General features: G+C 44.2%; 1 protein-coding gene across 2 annotated transcripts in view; it reads left to right on the top strand.

Annotated features, from left to right (window-relative positions):
- Nucleotides 1–217: 217 nt before the first annotated feature.
- LOC118788727 (B-cell CLL/lymphoma 9 protein-like) overlaps nucleotides 218–19,225 on the top strand; it is a 136,441-nt gene continuing 117,433 nt past the window's right edge. Inside the window, exons 1-2 of one of the 2 annotated variants that reach the window (XM_036544759.1) lie at nucleotides 218–324; nucleotides 15,506–15,714. The gene's annotated coding sequence lies outside the window, so the exon portion shown is untranslated. Of the gene's footprint in view, nucleotides 325–1,270; nucleotides 1,454–15,505; nucleotides 15,715–19,225 lie in introns of those variants that run through there. The other variant, XM_036544758.1, reaches the window with a different exon arrangement.

The raw sequence follows: 19,225 nt of genomic DNA, 5'->3' as shown, positions 1-19,225 counted from the left end.
AAACTTGGACTACATTATCTGCACTCCAGCAGAGAGTATGTCCTTTGTCAGTTCGCAAGGCTACAATCTTGCATTGATTCCGATCTTTTATTGTGCTCTATGGCACAGACCTGACCTAGAATTGCTACTTAGAATGCGGGCTAAACCAACAAGCATGAGTAGTGGGGGGAGAAAGAGGGACTGGTGGCGAGTGTATTCCACGCAAACAGCAGAAATTAAAAGACGCAGACATGTTTATTTTTATGTAGTCACAGTAATGTTGCCGTTCTGCCCGCGTTGTTACCGTGCGCGTTTGGCGACGTCTTCTATGAAGACACCTTCTGGGTGAGTACACTGGGGGAGTGTTATTGTTGCGCACCTCCCATGCACGCCCTACGATTCCTTCCCCATGAAACTGCTTGCTTTTGCCTCTGGCGACCCCCTCCCTACTCTCAGCAGTAAGGTAGCGGTATGTTCCGACCATATGTTGAATGTCAGAGGACAGAAAACTGAAAATTTATAAAGATCACAATGGAATATACCTGCTAATAACCAATGATGTCATGTTGGAACAAAAGGCCGAGGAATGGCGTCAGCAGGAATGTCGCTTGTGCTTTGTGAAAATGACCAAAAAATCTGCTTCTTTGAAATACGGACATGAATATGAAAATAAGTGATTAGTGAATAGACAGGTATAGAAAGCGACGCATTAACACATATGCAATTTACAAACTCGTGGAAATAATTATCGCAATCACTGAACAAAAATAAAAATGCCTTCTTGAATACACAATGCTAAATTGCAATCAAGTTATGTATACAAAGTTAAAAAGCAAGTTGAAGGCGTATCGTTTGGAGCTGCTTTCACATTATTCGATAAGTAGGCCTTCCATTTGCAGAACACACACACATATATTTAGACTGTATTGTGCCTTCGCTGATCAGCAACGCTATCGTATATCATCTCCGAGACTTTGTGCCAGTGTTGGCTGATCTAGAGTTGAGAGACTTTTGTGTCTGCGGGCTCAATCTGTGAGTTTGCTGAAACCCCACCCCCAAGATTCGGTGAGACAGGAACAACTCTGAGAGAAAGAAGTTGCAGAAGTTTGAAACGTCTTGAAGATTTTTTTCTTTTGTCGTTTGGCGTTTCCCAGTCAGGCGATGAGATTTTTTTTTTTTTTTTTTGGTTATTTTTAGATTATTTTAGATTGCTGCTGTTGGTGGATGCGATAAAAAAATCACCATAAACCGTCTTGATTTTATTTATCTTATTTTTTGGAAAATGGATATTAATTACTTAGAAGGTTCTACTTGAGTAAAACCTTTAGATTGTGGAATAAGATAGAAAGCTGCCTCTTTCGAAAGAGAAGCAACGGGATTCGTGGAGAAAGTTTTTGATCTGTGGGTAAAATCCTTTGTTGGAATGGAAGGGCTTCCCCGTGGAGTGCGATCTTTATTTATTTGGCAGAAATGGGTAAGTTTTGTTTTCAGGATGCTCCTTTCGACCGCATCCGCTCTATCCCGTCCCTCGTGCCCGTTGGCCGGCGGTAAACACGCTTGGCTTTTGGAAGATGACCATTTATTCCGGCCTGTTAGATGATATTTTCATCTGTGACTGTGGCAATTTTAATTGATTGGAATGGAAATGTCGCCTCACAATTTTGTAGACACATTAATCGTTTTAGGGGGGTGTTAACTAGCTTGGCGTGTTTCCCAGGCTCTGACTACCGAATGTATTTCTGAGATGCAAGCCACTCGCGAAAGGACGAGCGATTTACCTTTCAGCAGCAGCAGCACGTTTTTCTTATTCGCGATTAACATTCATCTGCATTGTTTTATCGTCTCTTGTTCTCTTCATTCGGCCTTTAAAGAAATACTGAACAATGTTTATACACATGAGTATAGTCAAAGATGAACTGCCACTGGATTTTTTTTAAAGCGGTGTGGGGGTAGTAGCTTGTTTGTTCTTCGGTTTCACCAACTTTTGTTATTGTCCGTTTTGTCTTGCAACGAGTTTACTATGAAGCAGAGAACAAGGGGGGTGGATTCTGTTACAACCATGTTATCGCAGTACATGTTGGAGCTGTCTAACTCAGAACAAAGCAAACGTGAAGGCGATGCATGTTTAAGGGTAAACATCTTGCAGTCCTTGGGCAGAATAGCCATACATACTCAGTGTGGGATCACACGGGTCTTTGCTATTTCTCTTTCCTCCTGCTGTTTTTGGAAATGCAAGTCTTCTTACTCTAGCACCTCTTTAATGTTTGATGTCGTTGAACTGTGGCTTTTGCATTGAAAAGTCCAGAGTTATTTTTTGTTGTTGTTGTTGTTATTATTATTATTGTAAGTTTCATTCTGTGCATACACAGTAGGACTAAAGTCACCGTATGTGATTTGGTTTTAAGACATGTAGCAACACTGAACATGTACAAAACGGCGGTAACATTGGCAGTAGTTTTATTGAACCGAAATGGGTGCATTTTTTTTACATGTCTCAAAGCCACTTCCTTGTGTTATATTCAATAATATGCTGCTTTCAGATACTGTGTCAGTGGCATAGTATCCACATGTCAGTTCCAATGTCCTCAAGAATCAAAGGTGTTGGTATGGGATTAAAGCGGGATTTATATTAAAATTGGTTTATTTGAAAACGATGACTCTCAATAATAATACTTCCTTGTGTCTTGAGTGTCTTTACATATAGAAATAAGTGCATCTTGTTAATATTGCTAATGTTCCATGCTTGTAACATATGATATGGATCTTAATATTATTCAGGGTAGTTGAATAATTACATTTTTTAAAGAATTTCTGTTTGGAGATTGGAATGTGAAACAATGGGAGCTTGCAAGTTTTGGAATGGGTGTTATGCTTTTTTGCAGTTTAGAAAAAGAGTGTATGAAAAACTGAAAACAGAAGCCTCATATGGAAGGATCTGAAGCTTACTCAATCCAGACTGTGTGTCCTCTCACACTAAAATTTGTTCTCCACATTGGTGTATTTTAGGGGTTAGGGTTAGGATTAGGGTAGGGGGTTGTGCTTGTGCAAAAATACTAGTAATTACCAAACTGACTACTGGTAATGATGAAATAAAGTCAAAATCACATGCAGGCTATATCAGACCCCTCCTTTTTGGTAAAACACAGTACACTCATTAAATGTCAGTACATAAATGAATAAATCTCATAGTATGTAACGTTAAGCCAAGTGAACACAATAGAGTCCATCCACAAGAAAACAGTACACTATACAGTGAAGTCTGTACAAGTAAACAAATAAAAATTAGAAAATTCAACTCAACATTTCAACAAAACGAGTAGTCCTTTCTGGGAAATTGGAGGGTAGATGTTCTTCATGTTTAAATAAGTAAATAAATTAACCCTGTTTTCAAGCTTGATATTGTTTATAGCTCTAAAAAGTTGCTTCCCTTTATGTATGTCATTGATTCAAAATACAGTTTTAGCCCAGACTTTAGACAGCAGTGCATTCAAATCTGACATGCAGAAACACTGAGCCCTGCCTGACCTGAACCCCAATGATGTAATGCAATGATGTAACCGGCTTCTGAACCAGCCAGAACCCGACATGTTTTGTCAGGTCCTGTTGGGTTGCAGGGCTTAAGTCAGAACTTGCCATTACATTTTTTGTGCTTTTGGGAATATATTGTATCTTTCAACATAACTGTAACTGATGTAAGTCGCTTTGGATAAGAGCGTATGCTAAATGCCAATAATAATAATGTTGAAGGTTAGTGAATTACCTGGGTAAATTTCTTTCCCTCTCAATGTGGGCAAAAGGAGCTTTTAGACTCAATAACTCTCTCATAACTTAGTGGTCCTGTTCCAACTGCAGCACCAAAAATGGTACAGTGGTTCCCAGGTTTCTAACCATGGTGTTGTATTTGGAAACACTTTATGAAGGGTCCCACATAAGCTCTACATAAAGCCTTCGTAAATACTATATAGAGTAGGGGTCGACCAATTATCGGCCTGGCCCATTATCGGATCGAATATTCAGCATATTTCCGATTATCGAACAAATCTTTTTTTTTTTAACAAATATTTTGTTTTCTTATTCCGATTGCCGATAAAATAAATTAATTTAAAAATGCGCTACTTTGGCTTTGATGCAGCTGCCTCTCTCAGGGTATTCTCACACTAGGCGATCCGTACCGTGCCCGAGAATGTTTGACCCCCAAAGTCGTTTGACTAGTGTGATCGCTCTGTACCGTGCCCGCTTGAAGAGGTGGGCTCAGGCACGGTTCAGTTGGACTCCGGCACGGTACGCATCAGTGTGATCGCTAACCGTGCCCAGGCACGGAACTCAAATATGCCGCCAATGATGCAACTGTCCCATTTAACGAATATATCCGTTATAGCAACAGTTATCTGGATATCTGTTAGTTACACATCCAGTCATAATAATTCCTTTAAACCATCATTTTATTAGCTAGCTTGCTTCCTTAAATATAACATACTGGCTACCTCCAAAATGATCTTTGACTGGTTAGTTCTGTCGATCTATACCTAAAATTAACTCTGTGGATCCCCGCATTAGCTTGATTACTAGCAAGCGAAATAAAACTAACCATACTGTACGTGGCGATGTAAGCATTGCTGTTGTCAGGGCCGTAGTCAGAGTATCACAAATAAAGCAGCCAACCTGTTTAAGTAGCTAGTCTTCAACACTCGTTCAGGTAGGTAGCCTGTTAGCTAACTAGCTATGTTTGTCAAATCTATTGCTAGATAGCTAACGTTAGCTCCCCAGCCAGATAGCATCGGTTAAACCATGCGCGATTTTCAGTTAATCATGCTGCACGTATAAGAAGATTTTTACGGAGGCAGCTGATGTTGAGGGAGGAATTTGGAGCTTTACTCACCGACTACAATTCACGTTCATCAACAAGGTGAGAACCAGACCCGTTATTAACCCAAATATTCTCAAATGAATTGAAAAGTGTACTATCCAAGTAGTAACAGAAGATGTTTGTTGTTATAATGATGACAGTAGCACACACACAAGTTGTGTGTGTGCTAGAGGGGGGGACAGAGGGGGGAGACTTTGAACTCTGCACTCTTAAACAAGGATGCCCCAACTGAAATTTAGTTTTCTGCTAAGCTAGTGAACCATACACAGGTAAAATGGGACATTGCTGCTGGATTTTGAGTGATTCAGTAGTGTTAGTGAGCTTGTGAATGTCTGCAGCCGAGAGTGACATGACCTCCAGAGCTGAAATAGGGTGGCATAGTGCTGTAGGCTTTAGGGTGATATCGTGCTGCAGGGTGGTATAGAGCAGCGTTGTCCAAACCTCTCCTGGAGGGCCACTTGTCCTGCATGTTTAAGATCTCTCCCTGATCTCACAGCTGATTTAAATGATCAACTCGTTATGAACTCCTGAAGCTGCCTAATAACGGACTGATCATTTAAATCAGCTGATTCAAATGATGAACTCGTTATGAACTCCTGAAGCTGCCTAATAATGAACTGATCATTTAAATCAGCTGTGTTGGAGCAGGGAGAGATCTAAAACATGCAGGACAAGTGGCCCTCCAGGAGAGGTTTGGACAACTCAATTCAATTCATTTTTACATTTTACATTTTACATTGCCTTCACAAGGCAGCTTTACATTGTTCCCAGGCCTGAGACCCCGCTGAGAGCAAGCCTAAGGCAACAGTGGCAAGGAAAAACTCCCTATCAGGAAGAAACCTTGAGCAGAACTGGGCTCATAGGGGGGGGCCATCTGCTTCTGGCCGGCACTGGGCAGATAGAGTTAGAGACAAGATATGCAATGTACTTTAAGACATTTACGATTGACAGACAATAGTAGTTAACCGCAGAGTGATTATAAGAATGTCTCCTAGGATGTCCGGTTCTTGGAATGCAGTAGGCTTTGATGGGCAGGGCAGCGAGGTAGCAGGACTGGAAAACGGGATGAGACGCTTGGGCTACAGCTCTGGACAGGAGCCCGGAGCAGGGATAGGAAGCAAACAGAAAACAGTGGTTAGAGGATGATAAGAATGGCAGGGATGTAGAACAGAGAGGCAGGAGAGGAGGGGCAGTGAAAAAGGTGCCAGTGTGCAACAAGGAAAAAACCCCGGCAGGCTAACATTATGGCAGCATTCCTAGGGAACAGGAGGCAAGGGACTGGCATAGTCATGAGGGCGACCCTAAGACAGTCAACACCAGATCACGGCACAGGGTCCATGAAAGCAATGACCACTTAGTCCACCAGAGACTCTATGATCCACGCCAGCACCAGGCCATGTCCCTCAGCTGAAGGATTTACTATATAGATATGTTTTGAGCCTAGACTTAAAGGTGGAGAGAGAGTCTGTTCCCCGAATCTCGGAGGGTAAGCTGTTCCACAGGAGAGGGGCTTGATAGGAAAAGGCTCTACCGCCTATAGTAGTTTTGCCCACTCTTGGAATGAAGCCTGGCATTTTGGGAACGAAGGGCTCTCTGCAGAAGATATGGGTGAAGAAGGTCCTTAGGATAGGGAGGGGCAAGCCCATTTAAAGCCTTAAATGTGAGTAAGAGTATTTTAAAAATGATCCGGTATTTAATAGGTTGCCAATGGAGAGAAGCCAGAACTGGGGTGATGTGCTCAAAGCGTTTAGTTTTAGTTAAGATTCGAGCAGCTGCATTTTGCACCAGCTGAAGGGGTTTTAATGAGACGTTTGCACATCCTGACAAGAGGGCATTACAGTAGTCTAATCTGGATGTTACAAAGGCGTGGATTAGTTTTTCAGCGTTGTTAATTGATACGATTTTCCTGATTTTCGCAATATTTCTCAGATGGAAGAAGGCAGTCCTAGAGGTGTTAGTTATGTGAGTTTCAAAGGAGAGCTTGGGATCAATAACAACACCAAGGTCTTTGATGGCTGCACTCGGGGCAAGGGAGACACCATCAAGGTCCAGTGTAAAATGAGTGAGTTTGCTCCTGATTGAATTTTGGCCTATGACCAATATTTCGGTTTTGTCCGGGTTAAGGAGGAGAAAGTTTTGGGCCATCCAATTCTTTACATCTGTTAGGCAGGCCTCCATGTTTGAAATATTCAGAGGGACATCGGGTTTGACTGATATGTATAACTGAGTGTCATCCGCGTAACAGTGGAAATTAATGTCATGCTTACGGATGATATCGCCAAGAGGCAACATGTATAACGAAAAGAGTAGGGGTCCAAGCACAGATCCTTGAGGTATACCATATCTTACTCTGGAACGAGCGGAGGATTCGTTGTTGATGGAGACAAACTGATATCGTTCTGATAGATAAGACCTAAACCAAGATAGGGTCTGTCCACTTATGCCAACCAGGTTTTCGAGGCAGTTGAGGAGGATACGATGATCGATGGTATCAAAGGCAGCACTTAGGTCTAGTAGCACAAGAAGAGAGATACAGCCATTGTCACGGGAGAGTAGAAGGTCGTTGAGCACTTTCAGGAGAGCGGTTTCCGTACTGTGATGAGGTCTAAATCCGGACTGGAAAACTTCTAAAATGTTGTTAGAGTGTAAAAAGGCACAGAGTTGCTTTGATACTGCTTTTTCCAGAATTTTTGAGAGGAATGGAAGGTTCGAGATGGGCCTATAGTTTGACAGGTCATTGGGATCAAGATTAGGCTTTTTTAGAATAGGCTTGATAACTGCTACTTTGAAGGGCTGAGGTACGTGTCCAGACATAAGGGAGGCGTTGATAAGATTTAATAGCAGTGTGCCAATTGCAGGCAGTAACTGTTTTAGGAAGCCAGTTGGTATGGGGTCAAGTTGACTGGTAGAGTTATTAGATGAATTGAGAAGAGAAGAAAAGTCGCTAAATTCAATGGGTATAAAAGAGTCAAAGCGTGAGGTGGGCCTAATAGACATGCCTACATAATCTGGAATGGGATTGGCCAGGCAGGAACCAGAAGTTGATGAGAATTTTTGTATTGTGTCTCTTATCTTTAAGATTTTACTGTCAAAGAAGTTCATGAAGTCACTGCTACTATAAATTGCTGGTATGGTAGGGTAAACTGATGCAGGACTCTTGGTTAATCTGGCGATAGTGCTAAACAAGTACCTAGGATTGTCCTTGTTTCTCTCAATAAGGGTAGAGAAATATTTAGATCTGGTAGCTGTGAGGGCATGCTTGTAAGTTAGGAGACTTTCCTTCCACGCCAGGAGAAAAACCTGTAATTTGGTGGAGCGCCATTTTCTTTCGAGTTTTTGCGTAGCTTGTTTGAGAGCACGAGTATGGTCGTTATACCAAGGTGCTAGCTTCTTGTCTGTGATTTTCTTCCTTTTGAGGGGAGCAATGGCATCCAGAGTTTTACGCAAAGTAGAGTCGATACTGTCCGCGAGTAGATTAATTTCAGTTGAGCTAGGGTTTGAACATAAACTAGAGGAGATTTCATTGTGCAGGTAGTATGATGCAGGGAGCTCGTCAATAAAGGCATTTGCTGTAAGAGAGCAAAACCTGCGCCTGAAAGAAAATCTAGGCTCCGAGTATGTGAAGCACGTTAGTGGTAAATTGAAAGAGATGAGATAGTGGTCGGATAACACAGGATTGTGTGGCATAATTTCCACCTGGTTAATGTCTGCTCCATATGTGAGGACCAAATCAAGAGTGTGGTTGCAGTAATGTGTGGGTTTGTCCACAGCTTGATAGAGTCCAATGGGTTTGATGATGGTCAAAAATGCTGTTCTGAACGGGTCATGTTCATTATCCATATGGACATTAAAGTCTCCTACTATTACAGCTTTTTCTGTATTGACAACCAGGTCAGATAAAAAATTGGCAAATTCCGATAAGAAAACACTGTAAGGGCCAGGTGGCCTGTAAACTATTACAAGGGTAAATAGCTGAAATGCAGTCTTGTCAGGATGTGCAAAGCTAAGTACTAACAGTTCAAATGAATGGAAGTTATAGCCAGGTTTAAGGGTGGCACAGATTTTGGAGCTGTGTACAGCAGCAACGCCGCCACCTCTACCAGTAGGTCGAGGGACCTGGTGATTACAGTAACTGGGAGGAGTTGATTCATTGAGAGCAACAAAGTCATTAGGTTTAAGCCATGTTTCAGTCAGGCATAAGATATCAAACTGGTGATCAGTAATCAGTTCGTTTATTAATAAAGCTTTAGGTTGTAGCGATCTGATATTTATTAACCCAATCTTAAGGACCATTTGTCTACAGGTAGTACTTTCAGGTTTGTCAGACTTAATTTTTATCAAATTATCAGCACAAATGCCCCTACTGGATGTTTTTAAGAAGTTTGGGACGGAGGTCGTGGAACAGACACTGTCTCTATGGGATTTTTAAGTGGTGGTTCCAGGGAAAAAGCAGACATATGTGTAGGACAGAAAGTCTGCTGCCTGGCCTTGGCCCTGATAAGTCAAGGTTTAGAGGAATTCAGACTATGATCCATGTTTCTAGAGATGATAGCTGCACCCTCCCTCGAGGGGTGGATGCCATCTCGTTTTAAAAGACCAGGCCTCCCCCAAAACTTGTGCCAATTATCTATAAAACCCACATTGTTAGAGGGGCACCATTCAGACAACCAACGATTAAGTGACATTAATCTGCTATAGATCTCGTCACCGCGCCGCATGGGGATGTGGCCAGAGAAAATTACTGAATCCGACATTTGTTTAGCAATCCTGCACACTGATTTAATAGTTAACTAGTTGACGTGAATAACAATTTTAGAATATTTCGCTTTACTTTTACCATTAGCTTTAGCCAGCACTTTCAAATTGGCTTCAATGTCGGAAGCTCTGACTCCAGGAATGCAATTGACTATGGTCGTTGGTGTCTCTACGTTCACGTTTCTAAGAATAGAATCGCCAATAATCAGGGCTCTTTTAACATGTTTCTCAGCAGGTGTGTTACTGAGGGGGGAGAACCTGTTGGAAACGTGAACCGAGGGTTGGTGGTGGACCGGGGGCTTGCGCTTGAGTCTATTTTCCCGAACCATAACCCACTCGCCTTGCTGCGAAGGCTCTGCCGGGGTTGAACTAGGGGAAAGGCTAATTGACGCATCCGGTACTGAAAAGGATTCGATAAACTTTTCACTTGCTTTAATCTCATATAAGGTGCGGATGCGTGCTTCTAATTCTGCTACCTTCTCCGTCAACCTAGCGTTAAGCTCGCATTTAACACAGGTGAAGTTGGTAGTAATGGCGGAGAAGGAATAACTAAACATGTTACACATAGAGCAGGGGAAACAGCAAGAGGGAGGAGAGCTAAGGATTGGAGAGACAGAGCTGCGAGAAGCCATCGTATGTAACTAGCTGGCTTACTTACTTCTGTAGTTTTTGTGAGGGTGTCGAAATCGGCGAGTACTCCGGGTTTGGGTCCTGGCTGGGTCCTAACCGATCGGCGTCTTGCGTCTGGTGTTCGGGGAACAGGAAGTGTGGAGCACCAAACAGGTGAGGAGCAGCAGGTAGCGAGCGAGAGCGTCTGGAGCGAGAGCGAATTGACAACGCTGGTATAGAGCTCTAGGATGGTAAAGTGTTGTAGTTGCTGTAGGGCAGTATAGTGCTATAGGGTAGTTTAGTCCTGTAGGTGCTGTAGGGTGGTATAGCAGTGTTTCCCACACAGACTTTACTTGGGCGCGCCGCCCAGGTATATTAACAGCCGCCAAAGTATGTTTAGCGACCCATTTTACCATTTTTTTATTTTTATTTTTTTATCCGTCCGAGAGAACGACGCCATCCGTGATCGATTATTTTCTACAGCTCATCGCTGACCTTTCCAAGTGTAACCAATGATTTCACAGTGTGACGTATTGGAACATGGGCGGCACGACACCGGCATGAAATATAAATTTAAAGATCCAATCAAAGTCAAAATGGAGGACTGTAGAAGTTTATACTGTGTGTCAGGCTTTTCAGAGTTGTATGACACCACTTCTAAGTGGTACCATGACCTCGCTAATAAAACAATGCATGGCGCAAAGTTAGCATCGAGATGGGGCTACCAGATTTGTAGATTTGGCTGTAATAATTTATAGTTATTTAGCTACATACCCGGCATACTCAGAAACTTGCTACGTCCCTGGTTATTAGCTAGCTAGTTGTTCTGTCAAAGTGCCAAATCCAAATGTGAGTTTATAGTATTAACGTTACAGAGCTACAAAAAACTCGATAGCTAGCTAGTGTATTAATGTCCCTGTAAGCACACATACATCTCTGAGACGTCTGTGCGATGTATGCCGATAGAGCTGGAAGAGGTATTTAAAAGAGCATTTGCTCATCTGGAAGACGTCTCTGAGTCATCAAATTTGAATGCCTATGGTTTAACAACAACTTATGGGTAAAAGTAAAACATCTTAACATTTTAAACATTAAAGATCCAGAGACAGCAACATTTCGTGAACCCACGTTCTACGGGCTCTTTCCCTCCTTCAGCGAACTATCAGAGCAATTGCCACGACTTTTTTCTGTTGTTTGCTAAAATACATGTTCAGCAAAGTTGTTGAGATAGTAAGTACTTGAGGTTCTGTCTTTGCCTTATTTCTCCCGCTCTCTACTTTTTAAAATAGCGCTTCCATGAGCTCACATACACTATATGGACAAAAGTATTTGGACGCCTGATCATTACATTGTAATGACATTGTATTCAAATACATATACTTTAATATGGAGTTGGTCCCCCTTTTGCAGCTATAACAGCTTCCACTCTTCTTGGAAGGCTTTCCACAAGATTTTGGAGTGTTTCTATGGGGATTTGTGCCCATTCATTCTGTAGAGCATTTATGAGGTCAGGCACTGATGTTGGATGAGAAGGCCTGGCTCGCAATCTCCGTTCCAGTTCATCCCAAAGGTGCTCGATGGGGTTGAGGTCAGGGCTCTGTGTGGGCCAGTCAAGTGCTTCCACACCGAACTCATCAAACCATGTCTTTATATTGCTTTGTGCACTGGGGCACAGTCATGTTGGAATAGAAAAGGGCCTTTCCCAAACTGTTGCCACAAAGTTGGAAGCATAGCATTGTCCAAAATGTCTTGGTATGCTGAAGCATTAAGTTTGCCTTTCACTGGAGATAAAGGGCCTAGCCCAAACCCTGAAAAACAGGTGTGGCCAAATACTTTTATCCATATAGTGTATCTAGGACGCTTGTCATGTGGAGGACTGAGCGCCACGTCAAGCCTATGCTGAGCATTCCATTGACGCCCCAATGCTAGTCATGTGTAAGCAGACCACATGGCGCTTATTTACAGCAGTGGTACAGGGCAACTTGCCATTTGCAGATTATGCTGACAGAAAATATGAAGCATTCGAAACCACAATAGAGATGTTGCTGCTTTTTCTCAACAACTGTTAGCAGATGCAGGTCCACATATTCAAAAGGTGGTAGCGATCGGGATTAACCCTGGTAGTTTTAAGGATATTGTAGCATGGGCGTCTTGCATAAAAGAACAGAAACGCAAAAACACCTCTGCTTTACATCCTGTTGCTGCTGTGTCTGTCAACACTCCCAAATCTAAAGTAGTTTCATGTGGGAATAGAGGACATTATGATCGTGATTGTTACAATGGTAGGTGCGATTCTGACCGCCAGCTTGGGGATCAGAATGTATGAAGGCGCTGTAGGGGGTCAGGGACACTGTGCAGCTAAATGTCCCAACCCTGCATCAAAGGTGCAGCCTTCCTTACTCATACCTGAACAGAGAACAACTTATTGTCATGTTGGTAAAGTTAAAACAATCACAATAGTCCCAAACTCTTTTATTCTGCAATGGCCGAGGTTCTTTTCAACAGTTTCATGGTCTCAATATGGAGGGACACAGTGCCTCCAATATGTTGATAACATTCTGCTGGCCTCTTCTGACTCTGACTCTCATTTTCAGGCTCTGCAAGCAGTTGGAAGAAGAAAGCTCAAATTGCTCGGGAGATTGTTCGGTACTTGGGCTTTGCTGTTTCTGAAGGGTTGGGGTGGCCCCCTGTTGGTGGTGGAGCTGCCATTGCCACTACTCCATGCCCCCGTGCTGTGCTTGGTGTCCGGGGGATTCTGGTATTCTGGGTCTTTTCGATTTCTGCAGGATCCATATTCCTGACTTTTCTGTTGCTGCTGTGCTGGTCGTGTCGCCCCCTAGAGGAAGTTGACTGGTCACCTGAATGTGGTGTTGCGTTTGCTGCTCTGGAGGCAGCCCTTGCTTCTGTCCCTGCTTTGGGGATGCCTTGCTCTGACCTTCCGTTCATTCTGTGGTCAGTTGTTGGACAGGGCCATGCTGCAGCCGTTCTTGCCCGGCCCCACGGAGGGTGTGCAACACCCTGTTGCATGTTATTCTCGGCTGGGCCCTGTGGTCTCTGGTCTTGCTTGTGGGGGGGGGGGGGGGGGGCAAGCTGCTGCTGCTGCTGCTGCAGTGGCAGTCTCTGCTCCGCTGGTCTCGGTGGCACCACTCTCTGCTGCTGTGTACTCGATGGGAAGCCATCTTATTGGCCCCACATATCACACTCATTCACTCCCCTGCTGTGAGTCCGGCCAATCACTCTCTTACCTGTTGAGGGTGATGGTGAATGATATTGTTCATGATTTCATGCTTAACTGGTCTTCTCAGGGTTTCCTGTCTTCATCAGGCACCCCGATAAATGGGGGGATGGTTCAAAATCTAAAGGTTGGATGCCTCAAGGTTGCAAGTGACTCACTACCCATCTAAATAATGACTACCAGAGTGTCGGGCCCGACTGAATTGGACATTGTCAAATTACAGAATGACGGCACCAGAGCAGAAAAATGGACTTGGATTGAAAGTGCAACCACTCATGCTGGGTCATTACAAGATCTCAAGGACAAGCAACAAGAGGGTGAACAACATGAGCAGGAGTATGAATCCGGACAATGGGTTATGATAAAAGCCCATCATCAAGTCCTTCCAACCCTGATGGCAAGGACCATACAAAGTGCTTTTAACCTCTGAGTGTCCCCTTCGAGTTGCAGGTATTCCAGTCCACCACTCTCATGTCAAGCCGTGTCCATCGCCTGAAGACACCTGCGCTGAAGGATATTTGACACCTGGCTGACATCTGACACCTGGCTGACATCTGACACCTTGCTGATATCTGACATCTGCTGCTGCTGACATCAAACACCTGTGCTGAACACACCTGACATCTGTTTCAGAAGATTCCCCAATGCGGCCATCTACCACACCAACAATGTCTTCTTTTATCTTTTACACTATATGTAGAGGTGCCTATACTCAGCATTAGGTTGTGTATATGATTAATGTCAACATATGTAGAAGGCTTCCTTTCCTTTCTTGTTCTTCCTTGCATCACTGGTTTTTTGTGTTTTTTCCCATTCATGTAATAGAACCCCTACCTATGCATAGTCGGTCAGTTTTTACATTGGACTGTTATGCTCATAGTCTGCCCAGTGCAGGCCAGAAGCAGATGGGCTTCCCCTCTGAGCCAGGTTCTGCTCAAGATTTCTTCCTATTAGTCAGGAAGCTTTTCCTTGCCACTGTCACCTATAAGTTTGCTCCGAGGGAGTCTCAGGCCTGGGATCTATGTAAAGCTATTTTTCTACAAACCGCCACTGGTGAGATTATACTGCCTCTACCTTTGTAATTCCCATTTTCATTCTGTTAAAGGTTAATCGTAAGGTTGACCTCATCATTCGTTGTATGTTGGGTCAAACAGGAGGGACTGTTAGGAGACGGTTCTGTGGAACGGCACGGCGTTTGATCCAGAGGCAAGCAATGTATATTAGAATACAAACGCCGGAGACGAGCGATGTGTATTAGTATACAAAGCAATGCCGCTACATCCGACCGGTGCCAAAAGGCGCCAGTTCACAATTACCACTACTTCCAGTCCGGGGAATGCTTGGTTCCTTATGACCATATATGGACTTCCCTTCCAGGGGGTTTCCTGGCCATCACATGTAAATGTACCTCCTGAAAACTGTATAAATGTGAACCATACATTGTACCTGACGAACTTCTGCTCAATGCTGATGTTCCCATGGCTGGCTGTGCATATAAACTTTCCTGTCTTTTTCTACGAACATCGAATCTGCTTCTTTGTCGGAACGAAACACGTTTTGGTATTCGGGACATTTACTAACAGTGTTAAAGGTCACACGTGTTTGTTGCTTGTCACATGTCGTAGATATGCTGGCCGGCTACCACCATAAGTATATTTCAGACCTGTGGGAAACACTGTATAGTGCTGATAACACTCAGGCACCCTGCCTGTTAAGTAATCATGTGATAAACTCAGGTGCAAGGGGTGACCTTCATGCCACAGAAATCCATCTCATTCTGCCTACTCCGTCACCCTTCATCTACTCCCACTCTTGTCATGCCAAACCCCCTGAGAGTCAAATGATGGGGATGTGCAACACTGATTTGTGGTATTTTGTGTTTGATGAAATGCTAAAATTATTACGATTTAATTTTGAAATTGCAAGTATAGGAAGGTTAGTTGTTCAGTAGTGCTTCATAGCTGTGATTCTACAAATGGTGTGCTTGAGGTAATGCTTTAATTAATGTTTTCCCCACTTGCTCCTGTCTCACATTACCGCATCTCTCTGTGTCTTCGTAGGTTTCTGAATGGATGGTCTGACCTGCGGTTGAGGACAAGCTGTGGGATTGGAGGCTGGGCAGTGGCAGCATCTTACAGAACTAGTCTGGTGCACACAACTTTGTCTGCTGGGAGGTGTGAGAGATCAGTGGTTGCAACCCAGGGGACCTGTGGGCACTCTTTCCCTATGAAGACCTCCCCAAGCCTCTGAGACCTGGGGACCCTTGAAGGTACTGACACGCATATACACACTTAAGCACACTTGAGATCAGATGCATATGCTTGCACAGTCACGCACACAGACAAATGCATATGCAAATATTCATGCAAACACTTGCACAAACATATATACACATGCACACACTTCATGTACACGTATACATAGTCAAACACATGTGCTTAAGTGTACTGCACACTCTTACGCAAACATGCATACACTCATGAGGTCTTTCTCATGCCCACGCAAATGCAGACACACACACACACACACACACTCTCTCTCTCTCTGTCTCTTTTTTTCTCACGCACACATGTGAATAAGCATTGGGTGCTGCTACTTGTTCCTGCCTCCAGAAGAACAAAGGCAAAGGGGCTGAATGCAGAACCTGTTTGCAGTGTCTGTTTTATGAGGTTTTCTGCGTGACAGCTAGAAGTGAACCTTGAAGGATGGTACACAGAGAGATGCATGTGCTGTAGTGCACTGCAGTATGGGTCACTACAGGGGAAATGTCTAAGAAGGTTCCACCAACCCCCTGGAATTCTTCATTGTTTCTGCAATAAATAATTAGGAGGCATTTGTGGTGGAGTGTTATTCTGATCATAGAGATCGCTAAGATAGTTTTCCTGCATGTTGTTAGGAGACAGTTTTGTGGAATGGCATAGCGTTTGTTCCGGAGACACGCGATGTGTATTCGAATACAAATGCTGGAGACAAGCAATGTGTATTTGAATACAAAGCGATGTCGCTACATCCGACCGGAGCCAAATGGCGCCTCTTGTGAACCCTATGGAGCCAATTAGATTACAGGGCTCAGGAAATACCCAATTAGAGAGGGAGCTGTTTAGCTATGCACAGCTCCGCAAGACCAATCAGAAACAGCACCCCTGCTGGTTATCATAGCTCATATGCAAATGTGACTGCTATTAACTGTATAAAAAATGAACTGAATTCTATACCTGTTGAACTTCTGCTCAATGCTGATGTTCCCACGGCCGGCTGTGCTAATAAACTTCCTGTCTTTTGCTACGAACATCGAATCCGCTTCTTGTCGTAACGGAACACTTTTTGGTGTTCCGGACTTTGACTAACAATTTGGCGCTGCGAGCAGGGTGGAGGCCGACTCGGACTTCAGCGGGTCTCTCGTCGTGATACACGAGGTGAGTACGTTTACTTTTACCACCTCCATAGTTAGAGTGTATCGCAGGACAGACCCGCGGGGATCAGAGCGCTCCACCTAGAGGTACGAACCTCTCATGTTATATTGCGATGAGGGGATTCCGTGTTCGTAGTTAAAGACTGTGTCTTTCATTTAATTTGTCTATCGTGGAATTAGTTTAAATGTGTTTGTTCAAAGTATTGATCATGTCGTTTGTTTGAAGTTCGTCTGTTGTAGTGTCTGTCCATTCGTATTGTCAGGTTAAGTGTTAGTTTCGTCTATCGTAATTATCAGTTGTCTGTCGTCTTTTGGACCCCATCGGGAGCCCCAGGAGAGATCGCCGTCTCCTGGGAGCCCGGGTTCCGGGATTTGTGTTTTGTGTTTCCCCGGTGGGGCCTCAGGAGAGCAGCCGTCTCCTGGGAAGCTAGGTGGTACCTAGAAAAGCGCGCTTGTTGTCCGACGTGGTCGACGGCACCGGTACCCCAGGGGGCTTGCCTGGGAAGCTCGCGTATATTCTGGTAGGGATTATCGTGAGGTTTATGTTCGTTTGTCTTTTTGTGTTTGGACCGGTGGCCGCCTCAGTGATCGCGTTTAGGCAGTTGCCGCTGTGCTTACGGGTCGTTGATCGCGTTTAGGCAGTTGCCGCTGTGCTTACGGATCGCTGGGAAGCTAGGTAACAATTGTTACTTAGGAGTGGGATCACGTCATTGTGATTTACGTTGTTTCTATGTTGTTTGGATGTTGTGCCTTGGCCAATAACGTACGTTTATAGATAACAATTAACGCAGGCCTATATTTAATTAATAATAATAAAACTATATAAACTGCGGTAAAATGCCCGCAACTAAAGAAACATCTAAAGCCCCTCGTGGTTACGCAGGCAGCATTACTACGTATTTGTTGGAAAAGTATGTGAAGAAGGAAAGTGAAATGTTGAGACATGGTTGGGATCCAATACAGATCCACTTAGACATCGTTAGAATGGTGGGCGAATCAGAAGAAGGATAAAAATGCAAGTGGTACTGTTATTTTGGTAACAGCATAGAAAGCTAATCGAGAAGTGATAAAAATGCATGACCGCGTACAAACACAGGGTAAATTATCGGAATTGCGCAAAAGTGATTTAGAAGAAAATGTAAAAGCTCTGATCAGAGCGCCGCGCTTGCGTGTAATCTTCAAAGGATAGTAGTTCGCACCTGAATAGAGAACAACTATGCTGGATAATTTTAAACAATAGGAATTGCCGGCTTCCTCTGCAGTCAGTAGTATAAGCACCCCCCCCTTCCAGTAGACCGTATCTTAGCGCGTGGTTAGGAAGCCGGCCATGTGATATGCTAATTGATACTGGTGCTTCAGTTTCTACTACTGATCTGCCACTTCCGTGTACTAAACCTTTCATTGATCTTGTTGGCATTGGGGGTAACTCAGTTTGTGCATATAAGTCTCTACCTGTGCTAGTTGAATTATAGATATTGCAAATGGTTTCTGGACTTTGCCCGTTGCTGAGACCTCAAGAGCATGATTTGCCTTCACACACCAATGTACACAATATACCTGGACACGTGTGCCCCAGGGTTTTCACAAAGTCCTACACTCTTCCATTGTGCAATGACTGAAATTCAAGCATCAGTCTCATGGTCCATTCTGCTGGCTTCTTCTGACTCTGACTCTCATTTTCAGGCTCTGCAAGCAATTGGAAGGAGAAAGCTCAAATTGCTCGGGAGACTGTTCGGTACTTGGGCTTTGGGCTTTGCTGTTTTTGAAGAGCTGCCGTTGCCACTACTCCGTGCCCCCGTGCTGTGCGTGGTATCCCGGGGGGTTCTGGTATTCTGGGTCTTTTCAATTTCTGCAGGAGCCATATTCCTAACTTTTCTGTTGCTGTGCACCAGTCGGCGCACTCTTGGGGGGCCCGTGTTGCCCCCTGGGGGAAGTTGACTGGTCATCTGGATGTGGTGTTGCATTTGCTGCTCTAGAGGTGGCCCCTGCTTTGGGAATGACTTGCTCTGACTTGCCGTTCATTCTGTGGTCAGTTGTTGGACAGGACAGGGCCACGCTGCAGCCGTTCTTGCCTGGCCCCATGGAGGTTTGCAACACCCTGTTGCATATTGTTCTCGGCTGGGCCCTGTGGTCTCTGGTCTTTCTCCCTGCTTGTGGGGGGTGCGGGCTGCTGCTGCAGCGGCAGTGGCAGTCTCTGCTCCGCTGGTCTCGGTGGCACCACTCTCTGCTGGTGTGTACTCGATGGGAAGCCATCTTACTGGCCCCACATATCACACTCATTGACTCCCCTGCTGTGAGTCTGGCCAATCACCTACCCGTTGAGGGTGATGGTGAGCAATGCTGTTTGTGATTTCATGCCTAACCGATC

Source organism: Megalops cyprinoides, chromosome 14 (assembly GCF_013368585.1).
Source record: "Megalops cyprinoides isolate fMegCyp1 chromosome 14, fMegCyp1.pri, whole genome shotgun sequence".
Lineage (NCBI taxonomy): Eukaryota > Metazoa > Chordata > Actinopteri > Elopiformes > Megalopidae > Megalops > Megalops cyprinoides.
This window is presented reverse-complemented; position numbering and strand designations above follow the sequence as displayed.